General features: G+C 40.4%; 1 long non-coding RNA gene across 1 annotated transcript; it reads left to right on the top strand.

Annotated features, from left to right (window-relative positions):
* Positions 1-1,352: 1,352 nt before the first annotated feature.
* On the top strand, positions 1,353-1,926 carry LOC106089765 (uncharacterized). The gene is made up of 2 exons (XR_001221689.2): positions 1,353-1,587; positions 1,707-1,926. It is a non-coding gene; the product is annotated as an uncharacterized LOC106089765 (long non-coding RNA).
* The last annotated feature ends 12,498 nt before the right edge of the window (positions 1,927-14,424 follow it).

Here is a 14,424-nt window from a genome sequence, read left to right on the forward strand (position 1 = left end):
GGGCACTGGAGACTATTCTAGATATTCGACCCATTTACATAAGGCGAGAATGGATTTAGGATGGGAGCAGCTCATACCTCCTAGAAGGAAGGGAAGAGGTTTCCGATCGGATACCTGAGCTGAACCTTGAAGTCGAGTGTGAGGTACTGCTGCCATCAACACAGTCTTGTATTGACGGATGGATGAAAGCTAAAGGACAAAGTGGGCCTGGGGATTTACATTGAGAACCTAGGGACTGAGATCTGTTTTAGACTGCCTGACCATAATACGGTCCTGCAGGGGGAGATCCGGGCGATCACCTAATGCGTGAAGTGGTGTGGTGCTACCTGGTATAACAACCAGGTCTGTAAGGTCACGAACAGTCTTGCAGTGTAAAGAAGAGATTAACGCCTTCTCTGGGGATGGCAAAATCCGCATCGTTTGGGTGCCGGGCCATAACGGAGTAAGGGGAAATGAAAGGGCAGACGATTTGGCGGTGAAGGCCAGAGGACTGCCGTCAATAAACTTGGTTAACCCGAAGCGTTTTGGGTTGACGCAGTCCGAGTTAAGAGGGTGGGCGAATGCGCATGTAACATTGTGGAACAGCGAAACAGTCGGTAGGACGGCAGACGGAAAATCCTATGGGTTGATCCGGATCGTGAGAGGACGAGGCTATTACAGAAAGGAAGTAAGAAGGAGGTCAGTATAGCTATTGGTATCATAACGGGGCACATAGGACTACGAGCTCAGTTATGCAAAATCGGTGCGGCAAGTGATGGCATGTGTAGTGCATGCGGGGATTCCTATGTCATTGCCCGGCTTTTGTGGGCAATAACAGACACCGGTACGTAGGTGGAGACTCGATACCAGACATTAACCAACTTAGGAGAGTGGTATGGAAAACAATGAAGGATTTTGTAAGAAGCGCGGAATTCCTAACGTAAAATTTTTCTTTTTCGACGTTACTTTTTTTGTATTTAGAGTGCACAACAATCCGTTTACAGGCTAAGGTGTATACCAATAGTGATATGGGGCGGATTAATATCTGCATCCTCTTTTCAACTTAACCTAACCAAACCTAACCTCATCGTGATGATTGGTTCACAAATGCGATCTCCACTTTGACTTCAAACAAACGATAGACGGGCAAATAGGTATGCGGACAGACGGACGTGGCTAAGCCAAATCGGGAAAAATTTTTGAGTCAACTATACATTTTATCACTTTAAATAGTGGTGAAGTTTATGTTTTTGTAATAAATTCCATATAAATGTGTATTTACTTAACCAATTTCATGCTAGAACCTAAAATATTCAACTGGAAACCTGGATAGGTTGGGAAGAAACTTCAAAACCTTTGAAAAAAATTTTGTAATCAATTTTTTAAAATTAGTTTTAGAGTCTTCAAAGAATCTTTGAATCTGTTACCAACGCCATGACAAAATGAAAATACGCACCCTTCCTATGATGAAGGTTTCCGAAAAAAAGGAACAAATAGAAAAAGTGGATGTCCTCTAAAAAAGAAGAGTGGAGAATAAGAAACAAGATAAATCATAACTCTTTCATCAACAAAATAAAAAAGAAATTTGAATGGCATTGATGCTGAGGAGTAAGTTATTCGATGATCGTCTTTCATTTTTATTTTAATGTAATTTTTTTTTTTGCAATTCTCCTTTATTGTCTTTTTGTATCGCCTTATCGCTGGGTGAGTTTGTTGTTTTTATTTAGTTCACTTCCTTGGCTTGAATTCATTTCAAATTTTCTTATTTGCTTTCCGCACTTTCCCAAATAATGGATGGAAGGAACAAAAAAAAGCAACAGCAGCAACAACGAACCAAATATTTCTTTTTCTATCGACCCTTAAATAATTCTTTCCTCGGATGTTGTCATTGTTGATATATTTCTTTTTTAGTGTTATGTCCATGAATGTATTTGAGATTTATTTTTATATATTGTATATATATTTTTACAAGTTGGTTCTAGTGCTGGTCGTATTCCTCATCTTGCGTCGTCTTTGTCACCATCACACACCAGACGTCATGCAGCCCCACCAATGCTTTGGTGCTATCAGGATTCAGTTTTCTACAATTTCTACAAACAAACGCACACACACACACACACACACACACACAGAGACACATTTTTGATTCTATGGACAAATGTTACGTAGATGACGGAAGTCCTAGTCATTATGGACAGTGGTTTAAAGAAAAAAAGGTGTTTATGTGATACCAAAGTCAGCACAAGACATTTTGATGGGCCTTATCTTGGAGGTCTTGGGTGGATCTTGGAGGTCTTGGGTGGATCTTGGAGGTCTTGGGTGGATCTTGGAGGTCTTGGGTGGATCTTGGAGGTCTTGGGTAGATCTTTGGAGGTCTTGGGTGGATCTTGGAGGTCTTGGGTGGATCTTTACTTTGAACAACTGATTTGTTGTTTTAAAACTTTTCTGAAAGACATGTTTTCCACTATTGCTGGGGTAAAGCTTGGCGCGTGTTCAGGGTCGTTACACACTTTTTACTAGTGTAGACATTTTAGAAGCGAAAACTCGGATGGTCGTAATTATATCCCTACACCACTACTGTGGTATAGGGTATTATAACTTAGTGCATTTGTTTGTAACTCCCAAAAGGAAGAGAGATAGACCCATTGATAAGTATACTGATCGACTCAGAATCACTATCTGGTTCGATTTAGTTATGTTCGCCTGCCTGTCTGTCCGTCTGTCCATCTCTCTGTCTGTCCGTCTGTCCATGTTAATTTTTGTACAAACTACAGGTCGCAATTTTCATCCGATCGTCTTCAATATTGGTATGGTAATGTTTTTCGGTCTAGAAACGAAGCCTATTGAAATTGGAAAAAATCGGTTCAGATTTGGATATAGCTCCCATATATATGTTCGTCCGATTTGCAGTAATACAGCAATAAAATGGTCATTTGTCAACCGATTCTCTCAAAATTTGGCAGGAAAGATTTTCTTATGACTTTTAATATTACGGGTGAATGTTATAGTAATCGGTTCAGATTTGGATATAGCTTCCATATATATGTTCTTCCGATTTGCAGTAATAATGCAATAAAATGGTCATCTGTTAACGGATTCTCTCGAAATTCGACGGGAAGGGTTTCCTTACGACTCTTGATGTTACTGGTGAATTTCATAGAAATCGGTTTAGATTTGGATATAGCTTCCATATATATGTTCTTCCGATTTGCAGTAATAATGCAATAAAATGGTCAATTGTTAACCGATTCTTTGGAAATTTGGCAGCAAATATTTTCTTAAGACTTTCGATGTTACTGGTGAATTTCATAGAAATCGGTTCAGATTTGGGTATAGCTCCCATATGTTCGTCCGATATGCAGTAATATTGCAATAAAATGGTCACTTGTAAACCGATTCTTTGGAAATTTGGCAGGAAGTATTTTCTTAAGACTCTCAATGTTACTGATTAATATCATAGAAACCGGTTCAAATTTGGATATAGCTCCCATATATATGTTCGTCCGATATGCAGTAATATTGCAATAAAATGGTCATTTGTCAGCAGATTCTCTGGAAATTTGAGAGGAAGGCTTTTCTTATAACTTTCGATACTACTGGTAAATTTCATAGAAATCGAAATAAGACAGGAAGGATTTCCTTACGACTCTCGATGTTACTGGTGAATTTCAAAGAAATCGGTTCAGATTTAGATATAGGTCTCATATATATTGCGTTGCCCAAAAAGTAATTGCGGATTTTTTAAAAGAAAGTAAATGCATTTTTAATAAATCTTAGAATGAACTTTAATCAAATATACTTTTTTTTCACTTTTTTTCTAAAGCAAGCTAAAAGTAACAGCTGATAACTGACAGAAGAAAGAATGCAATTACAGAGTCACAAGCTGTGAAAAAATTTGTCAACGTCGACTATATGAAAAATCCGCAATTACTTTTTGGGAAACCCATTATGTTCGTCCAATTTGCAGTAATACAGCAATAATATGATCGCTTGTTAACCGATTCTCTCGAAATTCGACAGGAAGGATTTCCTAACGACTCTCGATGTTACTGGTGAATTTCATAGAAATCGGTTCAGATTTGGATATAGCTCCCATATATATTGTAATACAAGTAACAAGTAAAGAGGCGTTTAGTTCGGCCGGACGGACTTTGGATACCACCAATTCGGGCATATATGTAAACAACCGTTCATCAAAATCCGGTAAAAATTGTATACCTTATATCCCATAGCAGTTATAATGAAATATGTTCCGCTTTGGACCAAATACTAATAAGTACAACTCATTGTTCAATTGTGTACAACAAAATATTGATCTTTTCAGTAGCTATATCTAAAAAAAATGTCGAAGAGCCTAACACAACTCACTGTCCCAAATTTCGGCGACATCGGGCAATAAATGCTCCTTTTATGGGCCTAAGACCCTAAATCAGAGGATCGGTCTATATGGCAGCTATATCCAAATCTGGACCGATGTGGAGGAAATTGACGAAGGGTGTCGAAGGGCCTAACACAACTCACAGTACCAAATTTTAGCAATATCGGATAATAAATGGGGCTTTTATGGGCCTAAGACCCTAAATCGGAGGATCGGTGAATATGGCAGCTATATCCAAATCTGGACCGATCTTGTCAAATTGACGAAGAATGTTGAAGGGCCTAACACAAATCAATAACATAAATTTCAACAAATCGGATAATAAATGTGGCTTTTATGGCCCCAAAACCTTAAATCGAGGGATCGTTCAATATGGAAGCTATATCCAAATCTAAACCGATCTGGGCTAAATTGACGAAGGATGTCGAAGGGCCTTACACAACTCACTGTCCTAAATTTCATCAAAATCGGATAATAAATGTGGCTTTTATGGGCCTAAGAACCTATATCTGAGGATCGGTCTATATGGCAGTTATATCCAAATCTGGACCGATCTGAGCCAAATTGACGAAGGATATCGAATTGCCTAACACAACTCACTGTCCCAAATTTCAGCAAATTGGGATAATAAATGTGGCTTTTATGGGCCTAAGACCCTAAATCGGCTGATCGATCTATATGGCAGCTATATCCAAATCTGGACCGATCTAAGCCAAATTGACGAAGGATGTCGAAGGGCCTAACATAACTCACTGTCCCAAATTTCAGCAAAATCGGATAATAAATGTGGCTTTTATGGGCCTAAGACCCTAAATCGGAAGATCGGTCTATATGGCAGCTATATCCAAATCTGGACCGATCGAAGCCAAATTGACGAACGATGTCAAATGGGCCAATACAACTCACTGCCCCAAATTTCAGCAATATCGAATAATAAATGTGGCTTTTATTGGCCTAAGACCCTAAATCGGAGGATAGGTCTATATGGGGGCTATATCAAGATATAGTCCGATATAGCCCATCTTCGAACTTAACCTGTTTATGGGCAAAAAAAGAATCTGTGTGAAGTTTCAGCTCTATATCTCTATTTTGAAAGACTGTAGCGTGATTTCAACAGACAGATGGACAGACGGAGGGACATGTCTAGATCTAGGGATGTCTAGATCGTCTTAGATTCTTACGCGCCATTACTTTTTGGGCAACCCAATACTTTATAGGGTCGGAAATTGATATTTCGATGTGTTGCAAACGGAATGACAAAATGAATATACCCCCATCCTTCGGTGGTGGGTATAAAAATATGGGGTCATTTGCTGTCTCTATCGGTCTACTCTTGTAGCGTCCCTGAAAAAAAAAAACCTGTATATCAGGTTGAAGACCTATGTCTACCGTACTTGATACGGTTGTTGGAAGTTTTGAGAAGAACACTACGTGCAAAATTTTAGTCAAATCGGAAAAAATACGGTTTCCAGAGGCTCAAGGCATAAAATCGGAAGATCGGTTTATATGGGAGCTATATGAGGTTATACGCCAATTTAGTTCATACGTGAAACGATCGTTAAAAGTTATAAGAGAACACAATTTCCAAAATTTCAGCCCAATCGAAAAACAATCAAAGCTTGAAGGGGCTCAAAAAGGCAAGACGAAGGACCACTTTATATGCGAACCATATCCAAATCTGAACTGGTATGGCCCATATACAATGTCCAACAAGCTACAACAACAAGAAGTATCCGTGCAATTTTTTCAATTTTTTCTTTACGCTTTGGACCGCTATCTTGATTTCGATAGACGGGCGAACGTACATGCCTAGATCGACTCAGAATGACGAGGCAATAAAAAATTTATGAATTTTAAGCGGTCGCAGATCAATATTTCGAGGTGTTACAAAGGGAATGACTAGATTAGAATACCCCCTACCTGTGGTGATGGGTATAAAAAGAATAAAGGTGTGAGTCCTTAGATCATAAATCAATAGGAAAGAAAGCAAACAAGTTTTGCAATATGACCACTATGTACAAGCATCTCCGAATCAGCCCTGGCCCTCGCCCATATGCCTTACGGTGCAGTTCGCATCCAGGCTCATATCATATTTCCTATCGAAACCATCACGCCCATTTGATGAAGCGGACACATTCCAAAAATACGTTGGCTAGATCAACCAGATCGGAGAAGAAACGTCTTCCAAAGGAAGAGAGCTCTTGCACCTGCAGAACAGTTCATAGCTACAGCAAATGGGCGCTCAACAATGAAGGCAACATCTAGAGAAAATCTTCTCGCCAATCTCTAGTCAAAAGTCAACAATTGAGCCGTCCCTTCCCCTTTCTTTTTCACTCATTGACCACACAAAATCTTTTCAACCACTGTTTGGCCACTGCAACTGCTGGTTGACACAATTGTATCCACTGCTGGGCTCCTTCACCAATCTCCTTTTCCTATCCCACAACAACGTAATCGTCATCGTAATCAAATGTAATGTTGTTTTGTGACTATTTCCGTTTGTATGGTTGTTCTTCTGGTGTGGCTGTGCCAGCACTTGTGAGATGCTATTTCTTCATCTGTGGCACGTTGCACGTTTGGGAGTTGCCGTCATGCCATGCCATGGTTGCTGCTTTAGCCAGATTCCCTGGCCTTTTGACTCACTACGTTTTTGTTTTTTTTTTTGTTATTGTACGCCCAACATTTATGACCATTACAATACAATATCGAACCTTATGAGTACATTTTTATATTATTTTACGTTACTCTCCCATTTTCTGACCCAACTGACAAGCTCAGGTCCTTTAGTTCGATTCGCCCCACTGCAATGTCTTTTGAGGGTCTATGTGAGTGTGTGTGTGTGTGTGTGTTGAGAGTGCTATGAACCAAAAACACACAGGATCTTTAGATGGCCTGGCAAACATTGTTTTCTGGGTCTAGTGATGGATAGAAGTGTGAAGAAAATGGAAATTCAGTGGCATGGGCGTAGAAATGAGATTTTCAAAGGAGGACTACTACTAATTTCCAATGAGTATTCCACTAAGGAACAGGGTATACTTCTCTCATATCAATGAGTGCAGTCCGATAGAAGTTTAGGCTTTATGATAAAGGACCTTCTTTTTTATGCTGCGACCAAACGGCTTGCGACATAGTGACACCACTTGGTAGAGAAGTTTTAACATGGCAGGTTACCTCACAAATGTAGCCAAATTATTAGTTTTGGGATAACCACCGCTACAAATTGTTTTGATGTTCACGCCGGGATTTTAATACAGGTGTTCGGCGTCACAGGCGGACATGCTAACCTCTGCGCCGTGGAGGGTGATCAGTATTTATTTCCCAATTTCGCTGATATTTGGGACAGTGAGTTGGAAAAAATCCCTTCAAAATTTGCACCGAATATGTCCTAGATCGGGACATATATTCAAAATTAAAATTGGAATCTATAAACTGCACTTTGCCATTTACTTAAATAGCTGCATGTAAATGTTGTCAAAGTCTTCGTTTCAAACGGTATATTCATAAGTTCCCGTTTTTCAACACTTTTGCGAGCATTTCGGCCTTTATACCAAGAATAACTCACAGAGCCACTGAGATTGTTTCTTCGGAATGCATGGTAAGGTTATTCTTGTACAGCATGTTTCTGTTTTTCACACCAGATGCTACAGTTTTACTTGTCTGTGTATCCATTTATCTCTACGATATCCCAATTTCATATATTTAGCCTCTAGAGGGCGCAATTAGTTTCCGATTTGACTGAAATTGATCATGGTTTTTTGGTAGATTCATAATTTAGTAATGAAATGAATAAAAGCAAGTAAAAGCGTGCTAAGTTCGCCCGGGCCTAATCTTATATACCCTCCACCATGGATCGAATTTTCGAGTTCTTTTCCCACTACTTCTTCTTGGGCAAAAAAAGGAGAAAAGAAAAGATTTTCTCTGCTATTAGAGCGATATCAAGATATGGTCCGGTTCGGACCATAATTAAATTATATGTTGGGGATCTGTGTAAAATGTCAGCCAATTCGAATAAAAATTGCGCCCTTTGGGGGCTCAAGAAGTAAAAAGAGAGATCGATTTATATGGGAGCTGTATCAGGCTATAGACCTATTCAGACTATAATAAACACGTATGTTGATGGTCATTAGAGGATCCGTAGTACAAAATTTCAGGCAAATCGCAAAATAATTGCGACCTCTAAAGGCTCAAGAAGTCAAGATCCCAGATCGGTTTATATGAAAGCTAAATCAGGTAATGGACCGATTTACACCTTATTTGGCACAGTTGTTGAAAGTCATAATAAAATACGTCAAGCAAAATTTCATTCAAATCGGATAAGAATTGCGCCCTCTAGTGGCTCAAGAAGTCAAGACCCGAGATCGGTTTATATGGCAGCTATATCAGGTTATGAACCGATTTAAAATATTCTTAGTACAGTTGTTGAAAGTCATAACAAAACACCTCGTGCAAAATTTCATTCTAATCGGATAAGAATTGCGCCCTTTAGAGGCTCAAGAATTCAAAACCCCAGAAGGGGTATCAGGTTATGAACCGATTTGAACCGTACTTGGCAAAGTTGTTGGAAGTCATAGCAAAACACTTCGTGCAAAATTTCATTCTAATCGGATAAGAATTGCGCACTCTAGAGGCTCAAGAAGTCAAGACCCAAGATTGGTTTTTGTGGCAGCTATATCAAGTTATTGACCGATTCGAACCTAGTTTAGCACAGTAGTTGTAAGTCATAGCAAAACATGTCGTGCAAAATTTTATTCCAATCGGATAAGAATTGCGCCCTCTAGAGGCTCAAGAAGTCAATACCCAAGATCGGTTTATATGGCAGCTATATCAAAACATGATCCGATTTGAACCATACTTAGCGCAGTTGTTGGAAATGATACCAAAACACCACTTGTAAAATTTTTGTTAAATCGGACGAGAATTGCGCCCTCTAGAAGCTCAAGAAGTCAAGACCCAAGATCGGTTTATATGGCAGCTATATCAAAACATGGACCAATATCGCTCATTAACAATCCCAACGGACCTACACCTATAAGAAGTATTTTTGCAAAATTTCAAGCGGACAGCTTTACTCCTTCGAAAGTTAGCGTGATTTCGACAGACGGACGGGCGGACAAGGCTAGATCGATTTAAAATGAAAATTGATCGTCATGATCAAGAACATAATAACTTTATGGGGTCTTAGACGTATATTTCGAGGAGTTACAAACAGAATGACAAAATTAGTACACCCCCATCCTATGGTGGAGTGTATAATAATGTAAAAGTGGAAGGCATTTAAGTTTATGCCCGGCTGAACTTAAGGCGCTTTTACTTGTTATTTGAGGCTCTCATTGCACTTTTCGTGTTAAAAGTCCGAAAATTGTCATTAAGGTATACCCCTCTTTGGGCCTACCACAGAGATTTGAATATGATGTGCTAGCTGCCGTGCGGAGTTTCCATGCTATTTCTCCCATCGGTCTCCTCCCCAGTTGGTGGATTGGGTAAAGGTATGACGAGTACCACAGAAATAAAACATAAAGTAAGCACAAGCAGGGGGTGTCCCTCTTGCACTGATACGAATACGAACATGATAGGTCCGTGCAATAGGGTCTGCAGCAGTTGAGCCAAAAGAAATGGCCAACGGTGGCGCTCGCAGATTTTCAGAAGATTAACCATCAAGAAAACGCGGCTTAGAGGGTTGCTGGCAGCCATGCTACTTCTCCCATCGGACGCCTCCCCAGTTGGTGGATTGAGGAAGGTGCATCAGATATGACGGGTGCCATAGAAATAAAATATGGGAGGCGAACCATAAAGTAAGCTCAAGCAGAGCGTGTCCCTCTTGCACGGATACGAAAACGATAACGATGGGTTCGTGCAATAGGGTCGACAGCGGATGAGCCAAAAGTGGCCAACGGTGGCGTTCGCTGATTTTCAGAAGATTTACCATCAAGAAAACCTGGCCTAGAGGGTCTCTGGCAGCCACTTTAGCACTAGGTACCGATGTAATGGCCCAATCCCCCATCTATCTAAAAATTACGATTACAAAAACATCAATAGGAAAAAATTGAACTGAACCCCCCGATGACGACCTATGGATTCAGAACACGGTTTATGATTGGAACATGGAACGTCTGAACTTTCACAGAAGAGTCGAGACTTCATCAAGTCTAGAACTAGATGCCAAACCAAACGATGATTTAAGAGGAGCTATAGCAAAGTTAAAAACAAGTAAAAAGGCATTAGGATCGTCCGGGCCGAACTTTGGATACCCACCACCTCGGGTATATATGTAAACCTCATTTCGTCACAATCCAGTGAAAATTGGATAATTAAGCACCCAAATTTGGCATGGACATTGAGTGGTCTGATATATATGCCACTATTCAATTTTGTAGAACAAAATATTGGTCTTTTTGGCAGATGTATCCAATTATAAACCGATCTGAACCATATTAAGATCGGATATCGTGAGGCTCAGAAAAACTCACTGTTTCAAATTTCAGCGAAATCGGGTTATAAAAAAGGCTTTTATGGGCTTCATTCCCCTTATCGACAGATCGGTCTATATGGCAGCTATATCTAAATAAAGTTCGATCTGAACCATATTTAGGTCGGATGTTGGGAGGTCTTAACCTACTCACTGTTTCAAATTTTAGCGAAATCGGGTAATAAATAAAGCTTTTATGGGCTTCAATCTCCTTATCGGCAGATCGGTCTATATGGCAGCTATATCTAAATATAGTCCGATCTGAACCATATTTAGGTCGAGTGTCAGGAGGCTAAAAAAATTGACACTGTTTTAAATTTTAGCGAAATCGGTTAAAAAATAAATCATTTATGGGCTTTAGACCCTTTATCGGCAGATCGGTCTATATGACAGCTGTAGCTAAATATAGTTCGATCTGTACCATATTTGGGGTGGATGTTAGGAAGCTTAGACCTGCGCACTATTTCAAATTTCAGCGAAATCGGATAAAAAATAACGCTTTTATGGCTTCCAGACCCTTTATCGGGAGATCAGTCTATATGGCAGCTATATCTAAATATAGTCCTATCTCATACGTCAGATGTTGGGAGGCTTAAATAACCCACCGTTTTAAACATTAGCGAAATCGGGTGATAAATAAAGGTTTTATGAGCTTCAGACCCTTCATCAGGAGATCGGTGTATATGGCAGCTATATCTAAATATGGACCGATCTAATCCATATTTCGGTTAGATGTCGGGAGGCTTAAAATAACCCACTGTTGCAAAATTTAAGCGAAATCGGGTAATAAATAAAGCTTTTATGGTCTTCAGACCCTTTATCGCCAGATCGGTTTATATGGTAGCTATATCTATATGTAGTCCGATCTGAACCATATACGGGCCAGTTGTCGGATCGGATGAAAAATAAAGTTTTTGTGGGCATTATACCCTTTTTCGGAAAATCGGTCTATATAGCAGCTATACCCAAATATGGTCCGATTTGGCCCGTTCAAGTACTTAACCAGCGTGCATCAAAAAGACGTATCTGTGCCAAATTTTAGCTCAATATCTCAATTTTTGAAGGCTCTAGAGTGATTACAACAGACAGACGGACAGACACACGGACACCATTAAATCGTCTCAGAATTTTACGACGATCCGAAATATATATACTTTGTAGGGTCGGGAATTGATATTTCGATGAGTTGAAAACGGAATGACTAAATGAATATACCCCCAATCCTACGGTAGTGGGTATAATAATGCCAAAGTAGGCCTAAAGGTGAACATAGAAAAGACGTAAATGATGAGGAACATCAAATTTGACATTAAAAATAATCATGTCATTGAAGACATTCTACTATCTGGGCAGCAAAATAACAAAGGACGGAGGATCTGAAACAGACATACACATATACTAAAAAACTAGGCTAGAAGCGCCTTTCTCAAACTCAACAAAGTTTGGGGATGCAGTGACATCTCACATAATACAACAACTTGGACAACTGCACAACTTGGAGCTCTTGGAGCTTGGAGCTCATACCAAGCGACTACCCTCAAAATCCAAGTTTTTATAAATCGCTGCCTGTGACAAATACTTCGATTTTTTGGCCAAATTGTATATCAAATGAAGAATTGCAAACAAGAAAAACATTTCCCCCATCTATGCTGAAATCCGGAAGAGGAAATGGACTTGATTGGGTCATATCCTATGCGGTCCGCGCGATGGATATGAAAGCGAGAACTGTCATAGTTTGAAACCCACAAAGACAATGAAGAAGGGAACGCCCGAAAAACATATGGATCCGCTGCTCGAAAACAGAGTGATAATCAAGCCATATATCGTGGAATCGGACTAAGACTTTGGCCAACGATACAGCTAAATGGGGAGAGCTTGTTGATGCCCTTTGTTCACATTGAACAGTTTACTATTGGCCGTATTTTATAGTAATATATTTAATACACTCCAATTGAAAATAAAGGACATATATATATACCTGATATTTGACTCCCATTTCGGTCCTCTGAGTTTTTATCCTACCGTTTGTTTTAAAGAGGGAAATCTGGGTAGTACCTTATAATTGGTTTTTGCTATATGGTGTTGTGGTCTGGTGGACGGCTCTGCAAAAGTACACCTACTGCTTAATACTTAACCGGATCCAAAGGATGGCTTGTTTGTGCATCACAGCCGCACTGAGGACGACAACATCTGATGCTCTGAACTTAATGTTACAGCTTATGCCTCTGGACATTGTGCAATGCAAATTTGCCCATGGACATTCCATTAAGGAAAAGGCACAAACTTCTCACATATCAATGAGTGCTGTCCGACTCAAGTTTTAAGATCAATAATAAGGGACCTCCATTTTATAGCCGAATCCAAATGGCGTGCTGCAGTGCCACACCTCTTTGTGGAGAAGTTTTTTCATGGCTGCCATACCAAATGGTGCAGTACCTTCCAAATATCGCCAGCATTAGGAGGGGATAACCACTGTTGAAAATTTTCATGATGTTCTCGCCAGGATTCCAACCCTGGCGTTCAGCGTCATAGGCGGACATGTTAACCTAGCCTCTACGGTGGCCTCCGGACATTGTGGTTACCCAAATTGCAGCGACCACAGCCGTGAGGTTAAGGGAGCTTTCTCATTGGTCATGTGGCGGCTACGGACAAGGTGTTATCCTTGATACCATATCCGATATTCCAGGCAGTGTGGATTACACCCTACCTGAGCCACGTTTTGATAAAAAGTACTGTACCACTATTCCTGATTTTCCTGAACAGAAGTTACATAGACTTCTATACGGATGGTTCCAAACTATACGACCAGGTGGGCTTTGGGGTGTACTCTAAAGATCTAGAACTGATCATATCGAAAAGGTTACCCGACCACTGCAGTGTGTATCAAGCGGAGATCCTTGCAATTAAGGAAGTGGTGGAATGGCTATAATATAATGGCATAACGACAATTGGCAAAAATATCTTCTCAGACAGCCATTAAATCCCTGGAGAACGTATTTCTGAACACAAAAACCGCCCTCGACTGTCACAGATCTCTCAACGAGATGGCTGAACAGTTCAAAATTCACCTGTTCTGCGTGCCGGGCCACAGAGATATCACAGGGAATTGTAAAGCGGAGCTTGCGAGACTAGGAACTACCGTACACATACCAAGGATACACATGCCAATCCCATGGCAGCCGGTTGTATGTACCGGATTGGCCCGATGGAGTTCTTCATCGGCAAGAGCTGCCGCCTCAGTGTGTAACACTCTGCTACAACAACAACTGGAATCTGTGGGTATGCCTCTAGCGACATGTAAGTTAAGTTTTCAGGACCAGGCCCGAAGGACAACGAATGATAAATGGTCTAAAAGAGGGGGCTGTGAGCATTCCAAAACTATGTGGCCTAATCTGGACTGGAAGAGGTCTATCGCTTTGCTGTCATTGGCTAGAACAGACGTCTCAGTCATTGTGTCCGTCATGGCAGGTCTCTGTCTAATCGGAAACATGCTGACAGACTGAAGGTTGCCAGCAACGACTTTTGCAGAAGCTGTGAGGACATCCAAGAAGAAGAGACTATAGAACACCTTCTGTGTGTGTGCCGCACTAGCAGTCAGAAG

This window comes from Stomoxys calcitrans, chromosome 2 (assembly GCF_963082655.1).
Source record: "Stomoxys calcitrans chromosome 2, idStoCalc2.1, whole genome shotgun sequence".
In the NCBI taxonomy this organism is placed as follows: Eukaryota; Metazoa; Arthropoda; class Insecta; order Diptera; family Muscidae; genus Stomoxys; species Stomoxys calcitrans.